We start from the raw sequence: 26,426 nt of genomic DNA, 5'->3' as shown, positions 1-26,426 counted from the left end.
TTCTATTGTTTTAGTTAACACTTTTTATAAGGAGTTAACCTTTATCTAAGGCTACCTCTGACCCTGCTCGCAGGCAGGTCGCTCCCCATGCTGCTGCACGGCTCTGCCTGAATTGTTTTTGCCTAATCTTGTATTTTTCCCCTGTGCCTAACTTGCTTTCTTGCCCAGACTTGTTTTTAATCCTCTGTGCCTGTACTTGTTTTCTTGACTAAACTGGTTTTCCTTCCTGTGCCCAGTTCTTCAGCGGCCCCTACCTGTTTTTCCTGCCGCTGCGTCCCCGCCCCCCTGCAATTCCATTCGCCGCCCCGCCTCCCAGCTGGTCCTCCCTCCCACATCCCCACATATGGAGGGCGCGCAGCGGCCGCGCTATAGACACGCCTAAGGCAAGCCCGTCCACGCCTGGACCGCGCCCAGGCCCAGGACCCCACAATACCCGACACGCAACAATGCCAGAACCCTCCACAAACAACACCGGACGATCACACACCTGTTTCCTGGCTGCCTCAAAGCGCACCCACGGAGCCTTCACCTGCCGAAACTGCAGCTTCACAAGCATCCGCCCCACCATGCTGCCGACCAGGAAAGCCCACCTCACATGCATCCTTCTCAACACCCGCTCCGCCCGCAAACACGCCGTTGAACTCTGGGACCTACTCGACTCAATTTCTTTAGACATAGCCTTCCTGATGGAGACCTGGCTGAACCCAGCCTCGGCACCCGACATAGAGGTCCCGGAAGGCTACAAGATCACCCGCAGGGACCGCACCAACAGAGCAGGCGGAGGAATCGCCATCGTCCACAGGAACACTCTCAGACTCTCGACCAACACCGACGACACCCTCAGCACTGCCGAACACCTCCACTTCCAGATCCACACCGACCCCAACACCAACCTTAGAGGAACCCTCATTTACAGAACCTCCCGGACCCCGACCACAGTTCAGCGACTCCATCGCCGACTACATCCTCCTTGAGGACCGGAACTTCCACCTTGAGAACAACAATGACACCAACTCCACCACCCTGATCGACAACCTAGCCAACCTCGGACTCAGACAACTCGTCACAACACCCACCCACTCCGCCGGTCACACGCTTGACCCCATCTTCTCCGCAAGCCCCCACGTCTCCTTCAACCACACCACCGAACTCCACTGAACCGACCATCGCTGCATCCACTTCACCTTCAAGAAACCCACCATGCACCACCGCACCCAACAGATGCCTTGCTGCTGCTTGAGCAAAGTCACCGTCACCGAAGACCAGCTAACTACCACTCTTGCCCAGAGCTCACCCGCCGACCCCACCGACCCAGACACCCGCAACCTCAGACAGAGGATCAATGACTGCACCAACACCCTCGCCCCAATCAAGAAACCCTCCAAAAGTCACACCAACAAGAAAACCAGCTGATTCACTGCAGACCACCGGGCCTCCAAGCAAACCTGCCAAAAGCTGGAGAAGATCTGGCCCCGTGAACGAACACCAGACAGCTACACAGCCCACAAGAATGCCACCCGTAGACACCAGCACCTCATCAGATCTGCCAAAAGAGCCTCCTACAAAGACCGCCTAGACAACAAAGCGTACAACAGCAAAGAGCTCTTCAACATCGTAAAGGAACTCTCCAACCCCAGCTCCAACACCAACGACGTCCCACCCTCGCAAGACCTGTGCGACTCCCTGGCCACCTTCTTCCACCGCAAGATCGCAGACATCCACGACAGCTTCAACACCACGACCGCCCCGACAACCACTAAGACCTTCGCCCCAACGACCACCATCAGCACTAACCACCTGCTCTCCTGGACCAACATCAACGACAACACCATCAAGATCATGAACACCATCCACTCCGGATCTCCGTCAGACAAATGCCCACACCACATCTTCAACAAAGGCAGCAAAGCCATCGCACCCCATCTACTGAAAGTCATCAACACCTCCTTCGAGACAGCAACCTTCTCAGGGAGCTGGAAGCACGCCGAGATCAACGCCTTACTCAAGAAACCCACGGCAGACCCCAAGAACTTCCAGAAGACTGTCAACGTACATCTGACCCGCTACCTCGAGGAGAACAACATCCTGGAACCTTCCCAGTCCATGTTCCGCAGCCACCACAGCACCGAGACTGCCCTCATTGCCGCCACCAATGACATCAAGTCCCTGCTGGACAACGGAGAAACAGCGGCCCTCATCCTCCTGGACCTGTCAGCCGCCTTTGACACGTTCTGCCACCACACACTACGAATACGCCTCCACAACGCTGGGATCCAAGAGAAGGCCTGGACTGGACCACCTCCTTCCTCTCCAGCAGAACACAGAGCGTCCGCCTTCCCCCCTTCCGCTCCGAAGCCACTGAGATCATCTGCGGCGTACCCCAGGGCTCATACCTCAGCCCAACTCTGTTTAACATCTACATGGCACCGCTCGCCTAGGTCGCCCGTCGACACGACCTCGACATCATCTCCTACACCTATGACACCCAGCTGATCCTCTCCCTCACCAAGGACCCCCACACCGCCAAAACCAACCTTCACAAAGGAATGAAGGCCGTCGCTGAATGGATGAGTAACAGCCGCCTGAAGCTGAACTCTGACAAGACGGAGGTCCTCATCCTCGGGCGCACCCCTTCGGCCTGGGGCGACTCCTGGTGGCCGACCGCACTGGGAACCGCCCCACCAACCACGCACGCAACCTAGGGGTCATCCTCGACTCCACCCTCTCCATGACTAAACAGGTCAACGTCTTCTCCTCCTCCTGCTTCAACACCCTCCGCATGCTCCCCACTGAAACGAGAAGAACAGTCACCCAGGTCCTCATCAGCAGCAGGTTGGACTACGGAAATGCCCTCTACGCAGGAGCATCGGACAAACTCCTGAGATGGCTCCAACGCATCCAAAATGCCTCTGCACGCCTGATCCTAGACATCCCTCGCCACAGCAACATCACACCCCACTTGAGAGACCTGCACTGGCTCCTGGTCAACAAGAGGATAACCTTCAAGCTCCTCACCCACGCACACAAGGCACTCCACAACACCGGACCAACGTACCTCAACAGATAACTCAGCTTCTACACCCCCACCCTCCAGCTCTGCTCCGTCGACCTCGCCCTCGCCACAGTCCCCTGCTTTTGAAGAGCGACCTCCGGCGGCAGATCGGTCTCCCACCTCGCCTCTAAGACCTGGAACACCCTCCCCATCCACCTACGGCAGTCCCAAGACCCGCTGACCTTCAGAAAACTCTTCAAGACCTGGCTTTTCGAGCAGTAGCAGCATTCCCCACCCCAGCGCCTTGAGACCCTCATGGGTGAGTAGTGCGCTTTACAAATGATATGATTAAGTGCTACCAATCTTGCAAGATTAGGAAATGGAGGACCAGGAAATTAAAACACTTGCCCAGAATCACACAATGTGGCTGAGTGGTGGTAAAACGAGGTTAGAGCTACATTCCAACAAGAGCCTGGTGTACTGTATGCCAAGATAAGGCATATATGTGGAATGGCTATCTCAAATGTACCGGCAATGATAAATAAATAAAGAAGCATTTATGGATATATGGCTGGCTAGCGTGTTTATGCAGAGCATAGAAATGGGCTTCTTACAAGTGTAAAGAGGAAAGTGAACATAGTAATGTAAATGCGTGCAAAGAAATCCTTCTTCGAATAGAAAGGCTGGTGAGGCTCATGTTGCTTCACAACAGCAAGACTTGTGGCTTTCAGGCTCTAAATACCTCTCTGGGCCTAGACGTCTGTCCTTTGGTGTGTTAGCTGTGTCTTCCCAGTGCCCCAAACTGTCTATAACAGCTACAATTTGAACAAGCATTTGCAATGCAATAGGTCTCGCATTAGGAAAGTTTGAGCTATTGGTATTGAAAATGACAAATTTTGTGTTTATGTTTTGTTTTTGAAAATAGTGAAATTAATAGCTTTGTCAATTACAATGCCAATAGTTATAACTTTCGCAAATGTGACACCTATAGCATTTGTAATGCAATATGTGTTGTAATTACGTGACTTACATGTATTGATATTTCAAATAACAATGGCTTTTTGTTAGACGGACCGGGAGGGTCGGCCGAGGATAGGGGGAGAGGTCTCCGGGGAGAGCCGTCTCCAGCGATCGTACAGACTAGTAACTTCCCCCCCACAGACGTACACCACACAAGGATAAGGTTCAACGATACTTTATAAGCAATTCTTTAAGTACGGTAAAATGGTACAAGGAGGTCTGGACTCGGGGGTCCCCTCGGTTCTGGTCTCTGGATGGGAAAAGGGGGTAGCGGGACAGTCTTGTTACCAATTGGTTAGATGAAATAGCTCTCAATCCTCGAGCTCGGCGTTCTAGATGATCGGGCCGCGGCGGAGCCGGCAGGTCCCGAGATGGTTGAAGGCGACGGTCCGCGGCGGAGCCAGCAGGTCCCGATGAAGGTGGTGGTTACAAACGGTCCGCGGCCACGCCAGCAGGTCCCGACGACGATGAAGGTTTCAGAAGGTTGCGGCAGCGCCAGCAGGCAGGACGATAGTTCGCAAGGCAGGGCTACGGCAGCGCCAGTAGTCCGTCAAGGATAAGTTCTTCACTGCGTCTCTCGACTCCAGGATACAACTGCCTTCCTGCTCTGGAGCTGCCCCAGTTATAGGTCTGGCGCCCTTTGATGTCCGGACCCTCGTACTTGGGGGTCGGAAGGTCCGGGATGAGGGAGTCCAGACACCCAGCAGGGGGGTGGAGCCAGCGCCTGGGGGAGCTGGGGGCGATCGGCCCTTGGCGGGGGAGAGCCATCGACACCTCTTTCTCCCATTGACCTGCCAAGTGGTCCGCTCACCTCCTGGGTGGATGGTGGTGCCGGAATGTCGGGGCCTGGCCAGGCCCAGGGTTAGGGTCGATCGGAGGCCACGCGGCCTCGTGGTGCTGTGTCCAAGATGGCGCCCAGGTCGGGCGAGCAGGCCGGTAGGGAATCGTGCCCATGAGGTCGAGATGTTCAGAGGCAGGGGTCCCGGAGGGGACGGCAAACGGGTCGTGGTGGTGTGTAACACTTGAGGAGCCGGGCTTGGGCCTGGTCGTGCGGGGAGGGAACGAGCCCTTCATGTGGCCTGTCCAACATGCGTCCCCCCCAGCTGAAGGCGGGGAGAGTCACCCATCCTCTTGGGGACTCTCCTCGTCGAGGCGGAAAAAGCGTGACAGGCCATCTGCGTTGGCGTGGTCTTGCCCGGGTCGATGTTCCACAGTGAAGTCCATCCCCTGCAGGGAGATGGACCAGCGTAGTAGCTTCGGGTTTTCCCCCCGCATCTGCATTAGCCACTGCAGGGGCCGATGGTCGGTCTGGACCCGGAAGTGGGTGCCGAAGAGGTAGGGCCGGAGCTTTTTGAGGGCCCATACCACGGCGAAGGCCTCCCTCTCGATGGTGCTCCAGCGTTGTGCTCGGGCCAGGAGTCGCCTGCTGATGAAAGCCACTGGCTGGTCAAGTCCTTCGGTGTTCAACTGGGAAAGGACTGCCCCAATGCCATGGTTGGAGGCATCCGTCTGGACGATAAATTCCCGACTGTAGTCGGGGGCCTGGAGCACCGGGGCGGAGCACATGGCGGCCTTCAGCTTCTCGAAGGCCGCTTGACAGTCTGGGGTCCAGTTGACCTTCTTTGGGTGATTTTTGGATGTGAGTTCCGTGAGGGGCCCCACAATACTGCCATAGTCTCTCACAAACCGCCGGTAGTAGCCTGTGAGTCCCAAAAAGGCGCGTACCTCGGTCTGGGTGATGGGGGGCTGCCAGGACTGGATGGCAGCGATCTTGAGTTGCAGAGGGGCCACCAGACCGCTTCCCACCTGGTGTCCGAGATAGGTCACGGACCCCTGGCCAATTTGGCATTTGCTGGCCTTGATCGTGAGGCCAGCTCGTTGGAGGGCCTGTAGCACCTCTCGGAGGTGGTGGAGGTGGTCGGGCCAGTGGTGGCTGTACACAGCGATATCGTCCAGGTAGGCGGCGCTGAATTCTTCGAGTCCCGCCAGGACCTGGTTTACTAGCCGCTGAAACGTTGCTGGGGCATTCTTCATGCCGAATGGCATGACCTTGAAGTGATAGTGTCCATCCGGAGTGGAAAATGCAGATCGTTCTTGGGCCCGGGGTGTGAGGCCGATCTGCCAGTAGCCCGCTGTCAGGTCGAATATACTGAGGTAGCGGGCAGCTCCCATGCGGTCGATTAGTTCATCTGCCCGGGGAATGGGATGCGCGTCTGTTCTGGTGACCGCATTCAGGCCCCGGTAGTCGACGCAGAACCGGAGTTCTGGGGTGGTGCCGGGGGCGGCTGCTTTGGGGACCAGTACTACTGGGCTGGCCCAGGGGCTGTCGGAGGGCTCGATAACTCCGAGCGTGAGCATCCGGGCCACCTCCTCTTGGATGCAGGCCCGTACCCGATCTGGTACGCGGTAGGCCCGGTGGCGGATAGGGGGACTGTCCCCAGTGTCCACATCGTGTACGCACCAGGGGGTGACCCCTGGGGTGAGGGAGAACAGGCTGGCGAACTGCAACAGGAGGTCTCGGCAGCCTTGGCGTTGTTCCAGGGTGAGGGCCTCTGAAAGTCGGACCCCGTCCACGGAGCCGTCCTTCTCCCGGGTCCGTAGGAGGTCAGGGAGGGGTTCGGAGTCCTCCTCGGCCCCATTGTCTGTTGCCATCAGGAGGCTGAGTTCTGAACGCACAAAATGGGGTTTCAGTCTATTAGCGTGGAGAACCCGGAGAGGGTTCCGTGAAGATTCCATATCGATGAGATAGGTGACAGGGCCCTTGCGCTCGATCACTTTGAAGGGCCCCGTCCATTTGTCTTGCAGGGCGCATGGTTCGGTGGGGGACATCACCCATACTTGTTGGCCGGGTTCAAATTCGATGGAATAGGCATTTTGGTCGTACCACCTTTTCATGTCTTCCTGACTGGCCTCCAAGTTTGCTTTTGCCATCTCTCGGAATCGTCGGGTCTGGTTGCGGAGGGTTAGGAGGTACTTGAAAACATCTGGAGGGTTCTTTAGAGGAGGCATTTCCCAGCCTTCTTGACTAGGCTGAGCGGCCCTCGTACCGGGTGTCCATACAAGAGTTCAAACGGGCTGAAGCCGAGGGACTTCTGGGGGACTTCTCGGTAGGCAAAGAGAAGGCACGGTAGTAGCACATCCCACTGGCGACGGAGGGGCTCTTCCAACCCCCCAATCATCCCTTTGAGCGTGCGGTTGAACCGCTCAACGAGTCCGTTTCCTTGAGGGTGATAGGGGGTCGTGAATCGGTAGGTGACCCCACACTGTTGCCAGAGGGACTTCATGTATTTCGAAATAAAGTTTGTGCCCCGGTCGCTGACGACTTCTCGGGGGAAGCCCACTCGGGAGAAGATCCCCATCAAGGCCCGGCCGACTACCGGGGCTGTCACAGTTCGCAGGGGAACAGCCTCAGGGTAGCGGGTGGCGTGGTCCACCAGTACCAGGATGAACCGATGTCCTTGTGCTGTACGGGGGTCGAGGGGCCCCACAATGTCTATCCCCACCCTCTCGAACGGGGTGGTGACCACTGGAAATGGTTGCAGGGGGGCTTTCAGTTTGCGGCCGCTCTTCCCACTGGCTTGGCACGTGGGGCAAGACCGGCAGTGTTGGAGTACGTCGTTCCTCATCTTAGGCCAGAAGAAGTGGGTCACTAGGCGACTGTAGGTTTTATCCTGACCCAGGTGGCCAGCCAGGGGGACATCGTGGGCCAGGTTTAGCAAGAAGTCTCTAAAGCGGAGGGGCACCACTAGCACTCGACTGGCCCCTAACTCCGCGATTCTCTGTTCGCTGTACAACAGGTCATTGTCCCAATAGACCCAATGTGTTCCGGAAGTATCCCCTGCGCTCTGAGCGAGAGCTTGTTGGCGGAGTCCCTCGAGGGAGGGACAGGTTTTCTGTTCTTGGCGAAACTGTTCCTGGGTGGGCCCCCCCTCTTGCTGCCACTGATCCAGGCCGGAGAGGTCCGGAGACTGAACGGGCCCCTCTGGAGTTGGTTCTGGGGGGGCAGCACGGTCGGCGTCTTCTACTGGAGCAACCGGTGGAGGAGGTGCCGGCCATTCAGGTTCTTCGGGTCGGGGGATGGCACGGGCGGCCATGGACCGGGTGGTGACGCACGCCCAGTCCGGGATGCCCAACATCCCCAGGTGCTCTCTTCTTTCGACGGCGGCCCACGGGGAGCTTTCAAGGTCATTCCCCAGGAGACAGTCTACGGGGGCGTCATCTCGGACCGTCACTTTTAACATGCCGGAGACTCCTCCCCACTCGAAGGGGACGCAAGCCATCCGACATAGACTCTCCGAATTGTCGGCTGAACGGACAGGGCAGAGAATGTTCGGCAGGATCTGTTCTGGGGTCACCAGGTGACAGCGGACGGCTGTTACACTGGCCCCGGTGTCACGTAGGGCTTCGGCCCGGCGTCCATTAATGCTCACCCATTGACTGTACTTCCGGGTGTTGGCGGGGAGGGGGACCCGCGGGACCATGTCTCTCCCCCCTAAGCAGGCTAGAGCCATGGCGGCTGGCTCCCATTCTTGGTGTTCTTGCTCATATTCTTCATGTTCCTCGGAGATTTGTTCTTCCCCCAGGGCGGCGGCAGCCATCTGGCGGGGCCTCGGAGTCTGGCTCTGTGGACAATTTGGGTCGTTTGCGTAGTGGCCGACTCGCTGGCATCGGTGACACGTGACATTGGCTCTGTATCCCGGCCGCGCCGGGGTGTTGCCCCGGTTGGCCGGGGGTGGGGTGCTGGTAGCGGGTGCGGCCGGAGCGTTGTCTCTTCCTCGTCCTTGGCCCCCTCCTCCACCTCGGGGACGGTGCTGACCGTGGTGGTTCCGGTTCTGTTCATAGGACCCATTTCGGCTCACTCGGGTGATTTCCCACCGGTCAGCCTCGGCGGCGAGCTGCCGTGGATCAGTCAATTTACTGTCGAGGAGGTGCTGCCTCAGCTCGACGAAGCAGTTGTTTGATAGATGCTCCCATACCATGAGATTGAAGAGCTGTTCGTAAGTTGTGACGTTGCTTCCTTTGATCCAACCCTCGAAGGCCCGGCTGAAATAGTTCACGTATTCCACCCAAGTCGTACCCGGGATTCGGGTGCAGTCTCGGAACCTCTGGCGGTACATTTCGGGTGTGAGCCCATAGCGGGTGAGGAGGGCAGCTTTCATGTGGTCATAGGAGGTCATTAGATGGTCTGGGAGCTGTAGTAGGGCATCGCGGCCCTCATTGAGGAACCTCCCCCATAGTCCGGCTCCCCAGTCGCTTCGATCGATCCGGTGGGAGGTCATAGCGATCTCGTAGGCCTTGAACCATTGCTGGATGTCGTCCTCTCGGAAATATTCTCGGACGACATCCTTAGGGATGTGTACCTTTTTCTCTGTTGTCCCTGGGGTGTGAGGTTGCTCGGGCACCCCTACTTCTTTGTTTTGCTTGCGTAAGTCTATCTCAGCTAATTTGCGCTCATGTTCATATGCCAGTCTCTTTTCCTCGAGCTCCCTTTGTCTCGGTTTCTCTTCCCGTTCTTCTCGGAGCCGCAGATGTTCTAGGTTTAGTTTCTGTTCGGCTAACTTGAGTTCACCATCCATTTTGAGCCGGGCCATTTCTAGTTCGTGTAGTCGGGTTCTTTCTCGTTCTTGGATCTCGTCTTGCGAGAGACCCGTTCTTCGCTCCTCGGGAGCCGCGGTGTCTTTTTCTGCTGCTGCGACATTTTGGTCCGGGGGTCTGACGGCCCCGGTTTCTGCCCAGGACTCAAGGGCGTGCTTGAAATCGTCTTTAGTACTTAGACCGGTGGTAGCGATACCTAGTTCGATGCAGAATTGTTTCAACTCACGATGGCTATATTCTTCCAATTTCTCCATCTGGAATTTCTCGGTGGATCCGCTTTCTTTGGTTGTCATTGCGATTTCGTCGTGGGGTGAGCTACTCTCTGTACGATTATGCGGTGATTCGGATCGCGCCGCTGGCCACCAATGTTAGACGGACCGGGAGGGTCGGCAGAGGATAGGGGGAGAGGTCTCCGGGGAGAGCCGTCTCCAGCGATCGTACAGACTAGTAACTTCCCCCCCACAGACGTACACCACACAAGGATAAGGTTCAACGATACTTTATAAGCAATTCTTTAAGTACGGTAAAATGGTACAAGGAGGTCTGGACTCGGGGGTCCCCTCGGTTCTGGTCTCTGGATGGGAAAAGGGGGTAGCGGGACAGTCTTGTTACCAATTGGTTAGATGAAATAGCTCTCAATCCTCGAGCTCGGCGTTCTAGATGATCGGGCCGCGGCGGAGCCGGCAGGTCCCGAGATGGTTGAAGGCGACGGTCCGCGGCGGAGCCAGCAGGTCCCGATGAAGGTGGTGGTTACAAACGGTCCGCGGCCACGCCAGCAGGTCCCGACGACGATGAAGGTTTCAGAAGTTTGCGGCAGCGCCAGCAGGCAGGACGATAGTTCGCAAGGCAGGGCTACGGCAGCGCCAGTAGTCCGTCAAGGATGAGTTCTTCACTGCGTCTCTCGACTCCAGGATACAACTGCCTTCCTGCTCTGGAGCTGCCCCAGTTATAGGTCTGGCGCCCTTTGATGTCCGGACCCTCGTACTTGGGGGTCGGAAGGTCCGGGATGAGGGAGTCCAGACACCCAGCAGGGGGGTGGAGCCAGCGCCTGGGGGAGCTGGGGGCGATCGGCCCTTGGCGGGGGAGAGCCATCGACACCTCTTTCTCCCATTGACCTGCCAAGTGGTCCGCTCACCTCCTGGGTGGATGGTGGTGCCGGAATGTCGGGGCCTGGCCAGGCCCAGGGTTAGGGTCGATCGGAGGCCACGCGGCCTCGTGGTGCTGTGTCCAAGATGGCGCCCAGGTCGGGCGAGCAGGCCGGTAGGGAATCGTGCCCATGAGGTCGAGATGTTCAGAGGCAGGGGTCCCGGAGGGGACGGCAAACGGGTCGTGGTGGTGTGTAACACTTGAGGAGCCGGGCTTGGGCCTGGTCGTGCGGGGAGGGAACGAGCCCTTCATGTGGCCTGTCCAACACTTTTTATTTTTTTAAATAATTAATACTTAATTAACCCCTTCGCTGTGGGGCTTATTTCCCCACAGCGCGGGGGGAGGGGGGCCGCGCACGGCGCCGTGGTGCTCATGACGAGCCCAGGCTCGTCATGCAGCACGGTGCTCGTGTGCTGGTGACGAGCCTGGGCTCGTCATGACCACGCCCGCGCAATGGAACGCTCAGCACAGCGGGGAAATTAGCCCCGCGTGTGAGCGTTCCACGGCTCATGACGAGCCCAGGCTCGTCACCAGCACACGAGCACCGTGCTGCATGACGAGCCTGGGCTCGTCATCAGCACAGAAGGGGTTAAAAGTTATTGTAATTTATAATGGCAATAGCTTCAACTTTTGTAAATAACTTTTGTGAAGATTATGTTCAGTGTATTTTACTGTGACGAAAATCGAAGAACAGAAGTGAAATATTAACATATTTTTGTAACATTTGTAATAAAGCTTGAAACTTTGAGAGACCATACTTGAACCAGTTGTTGTTGAATGGTTGCACAGATTGATGCTGTGATAGCGCTGAGTGATGTTGTGGTGACGAACGAGTGATGCTGTGGCGTTCAGTCATGCTCTGGTAGCGCATAGTGATGTTGTGGTGCCCCTGAGTGATGCTGTGGTGGTGCTGAGTGATGCTGTATGCTATGCTATGTTTTGTTTTGCTATCCTATGTTTTGTTTTGTTATGCTATGCTATGTTTTGCTATCCTATGCTTTGATTTGTTATGCTATGCTGTGTTTTGTTATGCTAGGCTACGTTTTGTTATGCTATGCTTTTTTTTGCTATCCTATGCTTTGCTATGTTTTGTTATGCTATGCTATGTTGTGTTTTATTATGCTATGCTTCGTTTTGCTGTGATATGTTTTATTGTGTTTGGTATGCTATGCTATGTTTTGCTATGCTATTATATGTTTTGTTTTGCTATGTTTTGTTGTGTTTTCTTAAGCTATGCTATGTTTTGTTGTGTTTTGTTACGCTATGTGTTGTTGTGTTTTGTTATGCTACGTTTTATGTTATGTTTTGTTATGCTATGTTTTGTTTTGATAACCTATGCTTGGTTTTGTTATGCTATGCTATGTTTAGTTTTGCTATCCTATGCTTGGTTTTGTTATGCTATGCTATGTTTCGTTGTGTTTTGTTATGTTACGCTGTTTTGCTATGCTATGCTTTGTTATGCTATGCTATGATTTGTTATGCTATGCTATGTTTCATTGTGTTTTATTACGCTATGCTATGCTTTGTTATGCCGTGCTTTGCTAAGCTTTGTTTTGTTATGCTATGTTTTGTTATGCTATGCTATGTTGTTTTGTTATGCTATGCTACGTTTTGCTATGCTTTGCTATACTATGTTTGGTTATGTATGCTATGTTTTGGTGTGCTTTGTTATGCTTTTGTTGTGTTTTGTTATGCTATGTGTTGTTGTGTTTTGTTATGCTATGTTTTGTTATGTTATGTTATGCTATGTTTTGCTTTGCTATCATATGCTTGGTTTTCTTATCCTATGCTATGTTTAGTTTTGCTATCCTATGCTTGGTTTTGTTATGCTATGCTATGTTTTGTTGTGTTTTGTTATGCTATGCTATGTTTTGTTGTGTTTTGCTATGCTTTGTTATGCTATGCTATGATTTGTTAGGCTATGTTTTGTTGTGTTTCATTATGCTATGCTTTGTTTTGCTTTGTTTTGTTATGCTATGCTTTGTTATGCTATGCTATGTGGTTTTGTTATGCTATGCTACGTTTTGCTATGCTTTGCTATACTATGTTTGGTTATGTATGCTATGTTTTGGTGTGCTTTGCTATGCTATGTTTTGTTATGCTAGGTTTTGTTGTGTTTTGTTATGCTATGCTATGTTTTGTTATGCTATGCTACGCTTTGTTGTGTTTTGCTATGCTATGTTTTGTTATGCTATGTTTTGTTTTTCTATCCTATGCTTTGTTTTGTTATGCTATGCTTTGCTGTGTTTTTTTTACGCTATGCTAGGTTTTGTTATGCTATGCTGGTGAGGGTGTGTGAGGGTGGGTGAGTGAGGGTGAGTGAGGGTGAGTGAGGGTGTGTGAAGGGGTGCGAGGGTGGGTGAAGGGGTGCGAGGGTGGGTGAAGGGGTGTGAGGGTGAGGGGGTGAGGGTGCGTGATGGTGAGGGTGTGTGAGGGTGGTGAGGGGGTGTGAGGGTGAGGGTGTGTGAGGGGGTGTGAGGGTGAGGGTGTGTGAGGGGGTGTGGGGGTGAGGGTGGGGGTGTGTGAGGGTGGGGGGGTGTGAGGGTGAGTGAGGGTGTGTGAGGGTGAGGGGGTGTGGGGGTGTGTGTGGGGGTGAGGGTGTGTGAGGGTAAAGGGTGTGTGAGGGTAAGGGGTGTGTGAGGGTAAGGGGTGTGTGAGGGTGAGGGTGTGTGAGGGTGTGTGAGGGTGGTGAGGGGGTGTGAGGGGGTGTGAGGGGGTGTGAGGGGGGGTGAGGGGGTGTGGGGGTGAGGGGGTGTGGGGGTGTGGGGGTGAGGGTGGGGGGTGTGAAGGTGAGCGAGGGTGTGTGAGGGTGAGAGGGTGAGGGGGTATGAGGGGGTGTGTGGGGGTGTGGGTGTGGGAGGGTAAGCGGTGTGTGAGGGTGAGGGTGTGTGAGGGGGTGTGGGGGTGAGGGTGGGGGTGTGTGAGGGTGGGGGTGTGTGAGGGTGAGTGGGGGTGTGTGAGGGTGAGTGAGGGTGTGTGAGGGTGAGGGGGTGTGGGGGTGTGGGGGTGTGTGTGGGGGTGAGGGTGTGTGAGGGTAAGGGGTGTGTGAGGGTAAGGGGTGTGTGAGGGTGAGGGGGTGTGAGGGTGTGAGGGTGTGTGAGGGTGGTGAGGGGGTGTGAGGGGGTGAGGGGGTGTGAGGGGGGGTGAGGGGGTGAGGGGGTGTGGGGGTGAGGGGTGTGGGGGTGAGGGTGGGGGGTGTGAAGGTGAGTGAGGGTGTGTGAGGGTGAGAGGGTGAGGGGGTATGAGGGGGTGTGTGGGGGTGTGGGTGTGGGAGGGTAAGCGGTGTGTGAGGGTCAGGGGGTGTGTGAGGGTGTGGGGGGTGAGGGTGTGAGGGGGTGTGGGGTGGTGAGGGTGAGGGGGTGTGAGGGTGGGGGTGACGAGGGTGAGGGGGTGTGAGGGTGGGGGTGACAGGGGTGAGGGTGTGTGAGGATGTATGAGGATGTGAGTGACGAGGGTGAGGGGTGTGAGGGTGTGTGAGGGTGTGAGAGGGGGTGTGAGGGTGAGGTGTGAGGGTGGGTGAAGGTATAAGGGTGTGAGGGTGATGGGGTGTGAGGGAGGGTGAGGGTGGGTGAGGGAGGGTGAGGGTATGTGAGGGTAAGGGTGTGTGAGGGTGAGGGGTGTGTGGGGGGGGAGAGTGTGGGGGGTTGAGGGTGTGGGGGGTTGAGGGTGTGTGGGGTGAGGGTGTGTGGGGGTGAGGGGGTGTGAGCATGGTAACTGTATGCTGCTAGGTCTCCCACATTGTGCCCAGCATCAAAAATGGATTGCTTGCAGTGGAGCCAGCTTCTGCCCCTGAAATGCCCGGCAAGCTGAGATGTTTTTGACGCGTTTTTTCCAAGATAGGCATAAGGTCTTAAAAGTGTAAGGTAATACATAAAAAATGCTGCCGTTAGTGTGGTAAAACCATTAGGTTTGGATGTAATGCGTTAATGCATTCAAAGACAGGCATGCATAAATGTGCATACTTTTTGTGCAGTTCTCTGAACGATGTGTATATTTTTGTGCTTCCTATGCCTGTGTCCCCTTTAAAAAATAACTTCCCCAGATTATTGTGCTTCAGGCTACACAGAAACATGAAACAAAAGGCCTGTGTGCATTTGTAGATGCCTAAGTTTGCACACTGTAGCACATTAAAATCAGACCTATTGACTCTACCTTTGCTATCGGCGACTTTATCCTTTCATTTGTTACATATTACAGCCACAAACAGGTGAATCTAAACAAAACCTTTAGCAGAAACAGTTCTCTCGCACCGGAAGCGAACCGGTTGAACTGTTTGGTTATTTCTCAGCAGCAATATCTGTCTACAACAACAAACAGCTCTGTATTAACAGGCACCACTAACCCTCGGATCAGTCAGATACAGATTGCGCAGCCTTGACTTGGGCAGTGTTTACCACGAGCAGTCGGGGACTGAAGGATATATTCGGCAGGTTTGTGTGCACATTTAGGTTATCAACAGCCCGGTGATTGAAAGTGATCGCAACACACTGAGCACAACACTGCAGGCACACATGCCTTAAAGAGCAAGTGGGGATGGGACGGGCAGTTAGAGGAAGACAATAAAAAAATAGAGAAGCGGTAGGCGATATTAATAAAGAAAGAAGGGATATAACAATCAGTGGAGGAAGAGGGGAGGTTTCAAGGAAAAGCCCAGAAGCACCGTCTAATTTTTGCTCACTCAGTGAGGTCTAGGCGCATCTTTGCGCCTAGACCACTCTGCGTGATCGTCATGGTGGGTCTTGTGGGGTGTTAAGCGCTTTTTCTTCTCCCGCCAAGTGTTTCTACTGCTTACTGTCTCTTCACTCCCTTTGCTTGCCCATTCACTAGCATATCTCCGTGCCAAAGGTGTGAGGAGATGGGCTTTGTGGCGATTCACTCTGGAGCCAGTTTGCCCTCTCACGCAACAAACAACATTTGCTCCTTACCAGCAGAGTTTCTACACGGGTCCTCGCTAGGCTCTGGTGTTAGAGACCGGGTCTGTGATTAAAGCCATTTTGAAAAAGCTCCTCCACTCCAATGTCAACCATGTTCAGTTTTCTGGCCTCACGGCAGCCATGTTCATGCTTCCTCAAGCAGGGGATTCCTCTTGCTACACTGCAACAGCATTTCTCCTTTCCCCAGTTTCATGTCCAAGGCACTCGGGTCCATTTCCCTTGTGGCTTCCGGTGGAGCAGTGTGGTATTTATGAATGTGGTGGTTACGCAGGATGTTGCAGGAGACTTTCCTCGAACCCTCTGTTGGCCACTTTATGAGGCGCCAAAACGGAGAGCGACACAAAGATCAAAATATGGCGGAATGGGAGAGAGAACTACTAGAGGCGGCCTCGGGCGCAGCACGTCTTCCAGGCACGAGCACTCTGGGATTAACGCGCTTCACGTTCCACTGTGAAGCGCGTTCACGGACCTGAATCGGCTCGTGCCCAGCCCACAATCGGCTCGTGCCCAGGACTGTAGCGGCTCTCATGCTGTGATAATTGGTCTTGCGGCGCTTGCGGCGCCTGACGTGCTACAAACGTGCACAAGCTGCTCCACTTTCAAGCGCGTTCACAGACCTGAGTCAGCTCGTGCCCAGGTCTGTAGCGGCTCGTACACAGCTCTGACTCCCTTGGGGCCTAGCAAAGTGACTATAAGTCTCGTTGGCGGCAAGTCAAGTCAAGTCATAAAATTTGTATAGCGCACTACATACCCAGAGGGTTTCAAGGCGCTTAGGAAGGGGAGGAGGATTATTTGTAAAATATCCACGTTTTAAGCTGCTTTCTGAACGCTAGGTGGTTCTGGGTGAGGCGAAGGTAAGCGGGGAGTGAGTTCCATGTTTTAGCAGCCAGGTATGAAAAGGATCTGCCTCCCATGGTGGTCTTGTTGATGCGAGGTACAGTGGCGAGGGCTTGGTTGGAAGAACGTAGTTGGCGGGAGGGGGTGTAGAAGGACAGTCGAGAGTTGAGGCAATCTGGTCCGATGTCGTAGAGTGATTTGTGTGCGTGGGTGAGCAGTCGGAAAGTGATCCTCTTATTGACGGGTAGCCAGTGGAGGTCTTTAAGGTGACCAGAGATGTGTTCGTTGCGTGGGATGTCTAATATGAGCCTGGCTGAGGCGTTTTGGATTCGTTGGAGTTTCTTCTGGAGTTTAGCGGTGGTACCTGCGTAGAGGGTGTTTCCGTAGTCCAGCCGGCTCGTGACCAGAGCGTGGGTGACTGTTTTCCTTGTTTCGGAGGGGATCCAGCGAAATGTTTTTCTGAGCATGCGAAGAATGTTGAAGCATGTTAGACGGACCGGGAGGGTCGGCCGAGGATAGGGGGAGAGGTCTCCGGGGAGAACCGTCTCCAGCGATCGTACAGACAAGTAACTTCCCCCCCACAGACGTACACCACACAAGGATAAGGTTCAACGATACTTTATAAGCAATTCTTCAAGTACGGTAAAGTGGTACAAGGAGGTCTGGACTCAGGGGTCCCCTCGGTTCGGGTCTCTGGATTGGGAAAGGGGTAGCGGGACAGTCTTGTTACCGATTGGTTAGGTGAAATAGCTCTCAATCCTCGAGCTTGGTGTTCTAGATGATCGGGCCGCGGCGGAGCCAGCAGGTCCCGAGATGGTTGAAGGTAGCGACGGTCCGCGACGGAGCCAGCAGGTCCCGATGAAGGTGGTGGTTACAAACGGTCCGCGGCCACGCCAGCAGGTCCCGACGACGATGAAGGTTTCAGAAGGTTGCGGCAGCGCCAGCAGGCAGGACGATAGTTCGCAAGGCAGGGCTACGGCAGCGCCAGTAGTTCGTCAAGGATGAGTTCTTCTCTGCGTCTCTCGACTCCAGGATACAACTGCCTTCCTGCTCTGGAGCTGCCCCAGTTATAGGTCTGGCGCCCTTTGATGTCCGGACCCTCGTACTTGGGGGTCGGGAGGTCCGGGATGAGGGAGTCCAGACACCCAGCAGGGGGGTGGAGCCAGCGCCTGGGGGAGCTGGGGGCGATCGGCCCTTGGCGGGGGAGAGCCATCGACACCTCTTTCTCCCATTGACCTGCCAAGTGGGCCGCTCACCTCCTGGGTGGATGGTGGTGCCGGGATGTCGGGCCTGGCCAGGCCCAGGGTTAGGGTCGATCGGAGGCCACGCGGCCGCGTGGTGCTGTGTCCAAGATGGCGCCCAGGTCGGGCGGGCAGGCCGGTAGGGAATCGTGCCCATGAGGTCGAGATGTTCAGCGGCAGGGGTCCCGGAGGGGACGGTAAACGGGTCGTGGTGGTGTGCAACACTGGGGTAGCCGGGCTTGGGCCTGGTCGTGTGGGGAGGGAACGAGCCCTTCATGTGGCCTGTCCAACATGCGTCCCCCCCCAGCTGAAGGCGGGGAGAGTCACCCATCCTCTTGGGGACTCTCCTCGTCGAGGCGGAAAAAGCGTGACAGGCCATCTGCGTTGGCGTGGTCTTGCCCAGGTCGATGTTCCACAGTGAAGTCCATCCCCTGCAGGGAGATGGACCAGCGTAGTAGTTTCGGGTTTTCCCCCCGCATCTGCATTAGCCACTGCAGGGGCCGATGATCGGTCTGGACCCGGAAGTGGGTGCCGAAGAGGTAGGGCCGGAGCTTTTTGAGGGCCCATACCACGGCGAAGGCCTCCCTCTCGATGGTGCTCCAGCGTTGTTCTCGGGCCAGGAGACGCCGGCTGATGAAGGCCACTGGCTGGTCAAGTCCTTCGGTGTTCAACTGGGAAAGGACTGCCCCAATGCCATGGTCGGAGGCGTCCGTTTGTACGATAAATTCCCGACTGTAGTCGGGGGCCTGGAGCACCGGGGCGGAGCACATGGCGGCCTTCAGCTTCTCGAAGGCCGCTTGACAGTCTGGGGTCCAGTTGACCTTCTTTGGGTGATTTTTGGATGTGAGTTCCGTGAGGGGCCCCACAATACTGCCATAGTCTCTCACAAACCGCCGGTAGTAGCCTGTGAGTCCCAAAAAGGCGCGTACCTCGGTCTGGGTGATGGGGGGCTGCCAGGACTGAATGGCAGCGATCTTGAGTTGCAGAGGGGCCACCAGACCGCTTCCCACCTGGTGTCCGAGATAGGTCACGGACCCCTGGCCAATTTGGCATTTGCTGGCCTTGATCGTGAGGCCAGCTCGTTGGAGGGCCTGTAGCACCTCTCGGAGGTGGTGGAGGTGGTCGGACCAGTGATGGCTGTACACAGCGATATCGTCCAGGTAGGCGGCACTGAATTCTTCGAGTCCCGCCAGGACCTGGTTTACTAGCCGCTGAAACGTTGCTGGGGCATTCTTCATGCTGAAGGGCATGACTTTGAAGTGATAGTGTCCATCCGGAGTGGAAAATGCAGATCGTTCTTGGGCCCGGGGTGTGAGGCCGATCTGCCAGTAGCCCGCTGTCAGGTCGAAGATACTGAGGTAGCGGGCAGCTCCCATGCGGTCGATTAGTTCATCTGCCCGGGGAATGGGATGCGCGTCTGTTCTGGTGACCGCATTCAGGCCCCGGTAGTCGACGCAGAACCGGAGTTCTGGGGTGGTGCCGGGGGCGGCTGCTTTGGGGACCAGTACTACTGTGCTGGCCCAGGGGCTGTCGGAGGGCTCGATGACTCCGAGCGTGAGCATCCGGGTCACCTCCTCTTGGATGCAGGCCCGTACCCGATCTGGTACGCGGTAGGCCCGGTGGCGGATAGGGGGACTGTCCCCAGTGTCTACATCGTGTACGCACCAGGGGGTGACCCCTGGGGTGAGGGAAAACAGGCTGGCGAACTGCAACAGGAGGTCTAGGCATCCTTGGCGTTGTTCCAGGGTGAGGGCCTCTGAAAGTCGGACCCCGTCCACGGAGCCGTCCTTCTCCCGGGTCCGTAGGAGGTCAGGGAGGGGTTCGGAGTCCTCCTCGGCCCCATTGTCTGTTGCCATCAGGAGGCTGAGTTCTGAACGCACAAAATGGGGTTTCAGTCTATTAGCGTGGAGAACCCGGAGAGGATTCCGTGAAGATTCCATATCGATGAGATAGGTGACAGGGCCCTTGCGCTCGATTACTTTGAAGGGCCCCGTCCATTTGCCTTGCAGGGCGCATGGTTCGGTGGGGGACATCACCCATACTTGTTGGCCGGGTTCAAATTCGATGGAGGAGGCATTTTGGTCGTACCACCTTTTCATGTCTTCCTGACTGGCCTCCAAGTTTGCTTTTGCCATCTCTCGGAATCGTCGGGTCTGGTTGCGGAGGGTTAGGAGGTACTTGAAAACATCTGGAGGGTTCTTTAGAGGGGGCATTTCCCAGCCTTCTTTGACCAGGCTGAGCGGCCCTCGCACCGGGTGTCCATACAAGAGTTCAAACGGGCTGAAGCCGAGGGACTTCTGGGGGACTTCTCGGTAGGCAAAGAGAAGGCACGGTAGTAGCACGTCCCACTGGCGACGGAGGGGCTCTTCCAACCCCCCAATCATCCCTTTGAGCGTGCGGTTGAACCGCTCAACGAGTCCGTTTCCTTGAGGGTGATAGGGGGTCGTGAATCGGTAGGTGACCCCACACTGTTGCCAGAGGGACTTCATGTATTTCGAAATAAAGTTTGTGCCCCGGTTACTGACGACCTCTCGGGGGAAGCCCACACGGGAGAAGATTCCCATCAAGGCCCGGCCGACTACCGGGGCTGTCACAGTCCGCAGGGGAACAGCTTCAGGGTAGCGGGTGGCGTGGTCCACTAGTACCAGGATGAACCGATGTCCTTGTGCGGTGCGGGGGTCGAGGGGCCCCACAATGTCTATCCCCACCCTCTCGAACGGGGTGGTGACCACTGGAAATGGTTGCAGGGGGGCTTTCAGTTTGCGGCCGCTCTTCCCACTGGCTTGGCACGTGGGGCAAGACCGGCAGTGTTGGAGTACGTCGTTCCTCATCTTAGGCCAGAAGAAGTGGGTCACTAGGCGACTGTAGGTTTTATCCTGACCCAGGTGGCCAGCCAGGGGGACATCGTGGGCCAGGTTTAGCAAGAAGTCTCTGAAACGGAGGGGCACCACTAGTACTCGACTGGCCCCAACTCCGCGATTCTCTGTTCGCTGTACAACAGGTCATTGTCCCAATAGACCCAATGTGTTCCGGAAGTATCCCCTGCGCTCTGAGCGAGGGCTTGTTGGCGGAGTCCCTCGAGGGAGGGACAGGTTTTCTGTTCTTGGCGAAACTGTTCCTGGGTGGGCCCCCCCTCTTGCTGCCACTGGTCCAGGCCGGAGAGGTCCGGAGACTGAACGGGCCCCTCGGGAGTTGGTTCTGGGGGAGCAGCACTGTCGGCGTCTTCTACTGGAGCAACCGGTGGAGGAGGTGCCGGCCATTCAGGTTCTTCGGGTCGGGGGATGGCACGGGCGGCCATGGACCGGGTGGTGACGCACGCCCAGTCCGGGATGCCCAACATCCCCAGGTGCTCTCTTCTTTCGACGGCGGCCCACGGGGAGCTTTCAAGGTCATTCCCCAGGAGAGAGTCTACGGGGGCGTCATCGCGGACCGTCACTTTTAACATGCCGGAGACCCCTCCCCACTCGAAGGGGACGCAAGCCATCCGACATAGACTCTCCGAATTGTCGGCTGAACGGACAGGGCAGAGAACGTTCGGCAGGATCTGTTCTGGGGTCACCAGGTGACAGCGGACGGCTGTTACACTGGCCCCGGTGTCACGTAGGGCTTCGGCCCGGCGTCCATTAATGCTCACCCATTGACTGTACTTCCGGGTGTTGGCGGGTAGGGGGACCCGCGGGACCATGTCTTTTCCCCCTAAGCATGCTAGAGCCATGGCGGCTGGCTCCCATTCTTGGTGTTCTTGCTCATATACTTCATGTTCCTCGGAGATTTGTTCTTCCCCCAGGGCGGCGGCAGCCATCTGGCGGGGTCTCGGAGTCTGGCTTTGTGGACAATTCGGGTCGTTTGCGTAGTGGCCGACTCGCTGACATCGGTGACACGTGACACTGGCTCTGTATCCCGGCCGCGCCGGGGTGTTGCCCCGGTTGGCCGGGGGTGGGGTGCTGGTAGCGGGGGCGGCCGGAGCGTTGTCCTTTCCTCGTCCTTGGCCCCCTCCTCCTCCTCGGGGACGGTGCTGACCGTGGTGGTTCCGGTTCTGTTCATAGGACCCATTTCGGCCCACTCGGGTGATTTCCCACCGGTCAGCCTCGGCGGCGAGCTGCCGTGGATCAGTCAATTTGCTGTCGAGGAGGTGCTGCCTGAGCTCGATGAAGCAGTTGTTTGATAGATGCTCCCATACCATGAGATTGAAGAGTTGTTTGTAAGTTGTGACGTTGCTTCCTTTGATCCAACCCTCGAAGGCCCGGCTGAAATAGTTCACGTATTCCACCCAAGTCGTACCCGGGATTCGGGTGCAGTCTCGGAACCTCTGACGGTACATTTCGGGTGTGAGCCCATAGCGGGTGAGGAGGGCAGCTTTCATGTGGTCGCAGGAGGTCATCAGATGGTCTGGGAGCTGTAGCAGGGCATCGCGGCCCTCATTGAGGAACCTCCCCCATAGACCGGCTCCCCAGTCGCTTCGATCGATCCGGTGGGAGGTCATAGCGATCTCGTAGGCCTTGAACCATTGCTGGATGTCGTCCTCTCGGAAATATTCTCGAACGACATCCTTGGGGATGTGTACCTTTTTCTCTGTTGCCCCTGGGGTGCGAGGTTGCTCGGGCACCCCTAACTCTTTGTTCTGCTTGCGTAGGTCTATCTCAGCTAATTTGCGCTCATGTTCATATGCCAGTCTCTTTTCCTCGAGCTCTCTTTGTCTCTGTTTCTCTTCCCGTTCTTCTCGGAGCCGCAGATGTTCTAGGTTCAGTTTCTGTTCGGCTAACTTGAGTTCACCATCCATTTTGAGCCGGGCCATTTCTAGTTCATGTAGTCGGGTTCTTTCTCGTTCTTGGATCTCGTCTTGCGAGAGACCCGTTCTTTGCTCCTCGGGAGCCGTGGTGTCTTTTTCTGCTGCTGCGACATTTTGGTCCGGGGGTCTGACGGCCCCGGTTTCTGCCCAGGACTCAAGGGCGTGCTTGAAATCGTCTTTAGTACTTAGGCCGGTGGTAGCGATACCTAGTTCAATGCAGAATTGTTTCAACTCACGATGGCTGTATTCTTCCAATTTCTCCATCTGGAATTTCTCGGTGGATCCGCTTTCTTTGGTTGTCATTGTGATTTCGTCGTGGGGTGAGCTACTCTCTGTACGATTATGCGGTGATTCGGATCGCGCCGCTGGCCACCAATGTTAGACGGACCGGGAGGGTCGGCCGAGGATAGGGGGAGAGGTCTCCGGGGAGAACCGTCTCCAGCGATCGTACAGACAAGTAACTTCCCCCCCACAGACGTACACCACACAAGGATAAGGTTCAACGATACTTTATAAGCAATTCTTCAAGTACGGTAAAGTGGTACAAGGAGGTCTGGACTCAGGGGTCCCCTCGGTTCGGGTCTCTGGATTGGGAAAGGGGTAGCGGGACAGTCTTGTTACCAATTGGTTAGGTGAAATAGCTCTCAATCCTCGAGCTCGGTGTTCTAGATGATCGGGCCGCGGCGGAGCCAGCAGGTCCCGAGATGGTTGAAGGTAGCGACGGTCCGCGGCGGAGCCAGCAGGTCCCGATGAAGGTGGTGGTTACAAACGGTCCGCGGCCACGCCAGCAGGTCCCGACGACGATGAAGGTTTCAGAAGGTTGCGGCAGCGCCAGCAGGCAGGACGATAGTTCGCAAGGCAGGGCTACGGCAGCGCCAGTAGTCCGTCAAGGATGAGTTCTTCTCTGCGTCTCTCGACTCCAGGATACAACTGCCTTCCTGCTCTGGAGCTGCCCCAGTTATAGGTCTGGCGCCCTTTGATGTCCGGACCCTCGTACTTGGGGGTCGGGAGGTCCGGGATGAGGGAGTCCAGACACCCAGCAGGGGGGTGGAGCCAGCGCCTGGGGGAGCTGGGGGCGATCGGCCCTTGGCGGGGGAGAGCCATCGACACCTCTTTCTCCCATTGACCTGCCAAGTGGGCCGCTCACCTCCTGGGTGGATGGTGGTGCCGGGATGTCGGGCCTGGCCAGGCCCAGGGTTAGGGTCGATCGGAGGCCACGCGGCCGCGTGGTGCTGTGTCCAAGATGGCGCCCAGGTCGGGCGGGCAGGCCGGTAGGGAATCGTGCCCATGAGGTCGAGATGTTCAGCGGCAGGGGTCCCGGAGGGGACGGTAAACGGGTCGTGGTGGTGTGCAACACTGGGGTAGCCGGGCTTGGGCCTGGTCGTGTGGGGAAGGAACGAGCCCTTCATGTGGCCTGTCCAACAAAGCAGGAAGAGGATACGGCGCTGACTTGTTTGTTCATTGAGAGTGAAGAATCCAGGATGACGCCCAGGTTCCGTGCGTGGTCTGTCGGGATGGGTGCTTTTCCGAGGGCTTCCGGCCACCAGGAGTCGTCCCATGCAGAGGGGGATGTACCTAAGATGAGGACTTCTGTTTTGTCTGAGTTCAGTTTCAGGCGGCTTTGTTTCATCCATTCGGCAACTTCTTTCATTCCTTCGTGCAGGTTAGTTTTGGCGGTGCTGGGGTCATTGGTGAGAGAAAGGATCAGTTGAGTGTCGTCCGCGTAAGAGATGATGTTGAGGTTGTGTTGGCGTGCGATGGCCGCGAGGGGGCTCATGTATACGTTGAAGAGGGTGGGACTGAGTGAGGATCCTTGAGGTACGCCGCAGATGACTTCAGAGGCCTCGGACTTGAATGGAGGAAGGCGGACTCTCTGGGTTCTTCCGGTGAGGAACGAGGTGATCCATTCAAGTGCTTTTCCTTGGATTCCGATGTTATTGAGGCGTTGTAGAAGGGTGCTGTGGCAGACTGTATCGAATGCTGCAGAGAGGTCGAGGAGGATGAGGGCGACTGTGTCTCCATTGTCCAGTAGAGTTCGAATGTCATCTGTTGCTGCGATGAGGGCGGTCTCAGTGCTGTGTTTTGCTCGGAAGCCAGATTGTGAGGGGTCGAGGGATTTGTTGGCTTCGAGGAAGGCGGCGAGCTGGTTGTTGACGGCTTTCTCGATGACTTTGGCCGGGAATGGAAGAAGCGAGATGGGGCGGTAATTTTTGAGTTCGGTGGGGTCCGCTGTTGGTTTTTTCAGAAGGGCGGTGAGTTCAGCGTGTTTCCAGTCTTCTGGGAAGGTAGCGGAGTTGAAGGAGCAGTTGATGACGTCTCGGAGGTGCGGTGCTATGACGGAGTCTGCTTTGTTGAAGATGTGGTGAGGGCATGGGTCTGTGGGGGATCCTGAGTGGATGGAATTCATCAGGCGGATGGTGTCCTCAGTGGAGATTGGGTTCCAGTCGTTAAGGGTGTTCACGGGGGGAAGATGGACAGCAGATGGTAGGGTGGGTTGGTTTCCGGGTTGGTTGTCAAAGCTGTTGTGGATGTCTGCAATCTTGTTGTGGAAAAAAGAGGCTAGGGAGTCGCATAGGGTTTGAGAGGGGGTGATGTCGTTGGAGTTGGCCGAGGGATTAGAAAATTCCTTGACGATGTTGAAAAGTTCCTTGCTGTTGTGAGCGTTGTTGTCGAGTCGATCCTTGAATGCTGCTTTCTTGGCTTTTCGGATTAGTTGGTGGTGAGTGCGGGTGGCGTTTTTGAAGGCGTCCTTGGTGCTGGTGGTTGGGTCTTTTTTCCAGGCCTTTTCAAGGGAGCGGCAGAGTTTCTTGGACTTCTTGAGATCATCGTTGAACCATGAGGCCTTCTTGCTGCCAGGTTTGTTTTGACGTTTTTTCAGTGGTGCTAAGGTGTCAGCGGTGTTGGATAACCATAGGGTGAGGTTAGCGGCGGCTTCGTTAGCGTTGGAAGAGGGGGCTGGGGTGTGTTGAAGGAGCGATGCGGAGATTTGGTCCGTGGTGATTTTGTTCCAGTTCCTTTTCAGGGTAGGTTGGAGGTGGATGCTGGGTTTTGGTTTGTTGTAGGTGAAGTGAACGCAGCTGTGGTCAGTCCAGAGGAGGTCCGTAGTGTGGCTGAAGGAGACATGGTTGCTGGAGGTGAAGATGGGGTCGAGTGTGTGGCCTGCGATGTGGGTGGGGGAAGTGACTAGTTGTTTAAGTCCGAGGTTGGTGAGGTTGTCCACGAGGGTGGCGGTGTTGCGGTCGTTGATCTTATCGAGGTGAAAGTTGAGGTCTCCCAGAAGGATGTAGTCTTTGGAGGTGAGCGCGTGTGGGGTGATGAAGTCCGTGATGTCTTCACTGAATTTTGCGCGGGGTCCTGGTGGTCTGTAGAGGAGGGTGCCTCTGAGTGTGGTCTTGGGGTCGATGTGGATCTGGAAGGGAAGGTGTTCGGAGTTAGCGAGGTTGGCGTCAGAGCTGGTTGAGATGCGGATTGATTTCTTATGGACGATAGCGATTCCTCCTCCTGTGTGGCTGGTGCGGTCCTTGCGTGTGATCTTATATTCTTCAGGGATGGCAATGGTGATGTCTGGTGCGGAGGAAGCATTCATCCATGTTTCCGTAAGGAAGGCGATGTCCGGAGAAATGGTGTCTAGTAGGTTCCATAGGTCAATGGCGTGCCTGTGGACTGATCGGGTGTTGAGAAGGATGCATTGTAGGTGGTTGGGGTCGGGAATCTGTGGTGTGGTCGTAGCGGAGATGTTGTCGGTGCCGATGAATTTGCAGGAGTAGCAGGAGAAAGGTCCATGGGTGTGTCCAGGAGCGGCTTGGACGCAGTTGGGAGCGCGACCGGGGTTAAGGGCTAGGAGGGTTGCGGCATCGTAGGTAGTGCGGGGG

At 55.9% G+C, this 26,426-nt stretch overlaps 1 protein-coding gene across 3 annotated transcripts in view; it reads right to left on the bottom strand.

Moving 5' to 3' along the window:
• The window catches only part of LOC147668909 (uncharacterized), a 275,754-nt gene that overhangs the window by 188,609 nt on the left and 60,719 nt on the right, over positions 1 to 26,426 (bottom strand). The gene's annotated exons all lie outside the window — the stretch shown is intronic.

This window comes from Lissotriton vulgaris, unplaced genomic scaffold (assembly GCF_964263255.1).
Source record: "Lissotriton vulgaris unplaced genomic scaffold, aLisVul1.2 SCAFFOLD_907, whole genome shotgun sequence".
NCBI classification, from domain to species: Eukaryota; Metazoa; Chordata; class Amphibia; order Caudata; family Salamandridae; genus Lissotriton; species Lissotriton vulgaris.
The sequence above is the reverse complement of the archived record's forward strand: the minus strand, read 5'-3'. Positions and strand labels throughout refer to the sequence as shown.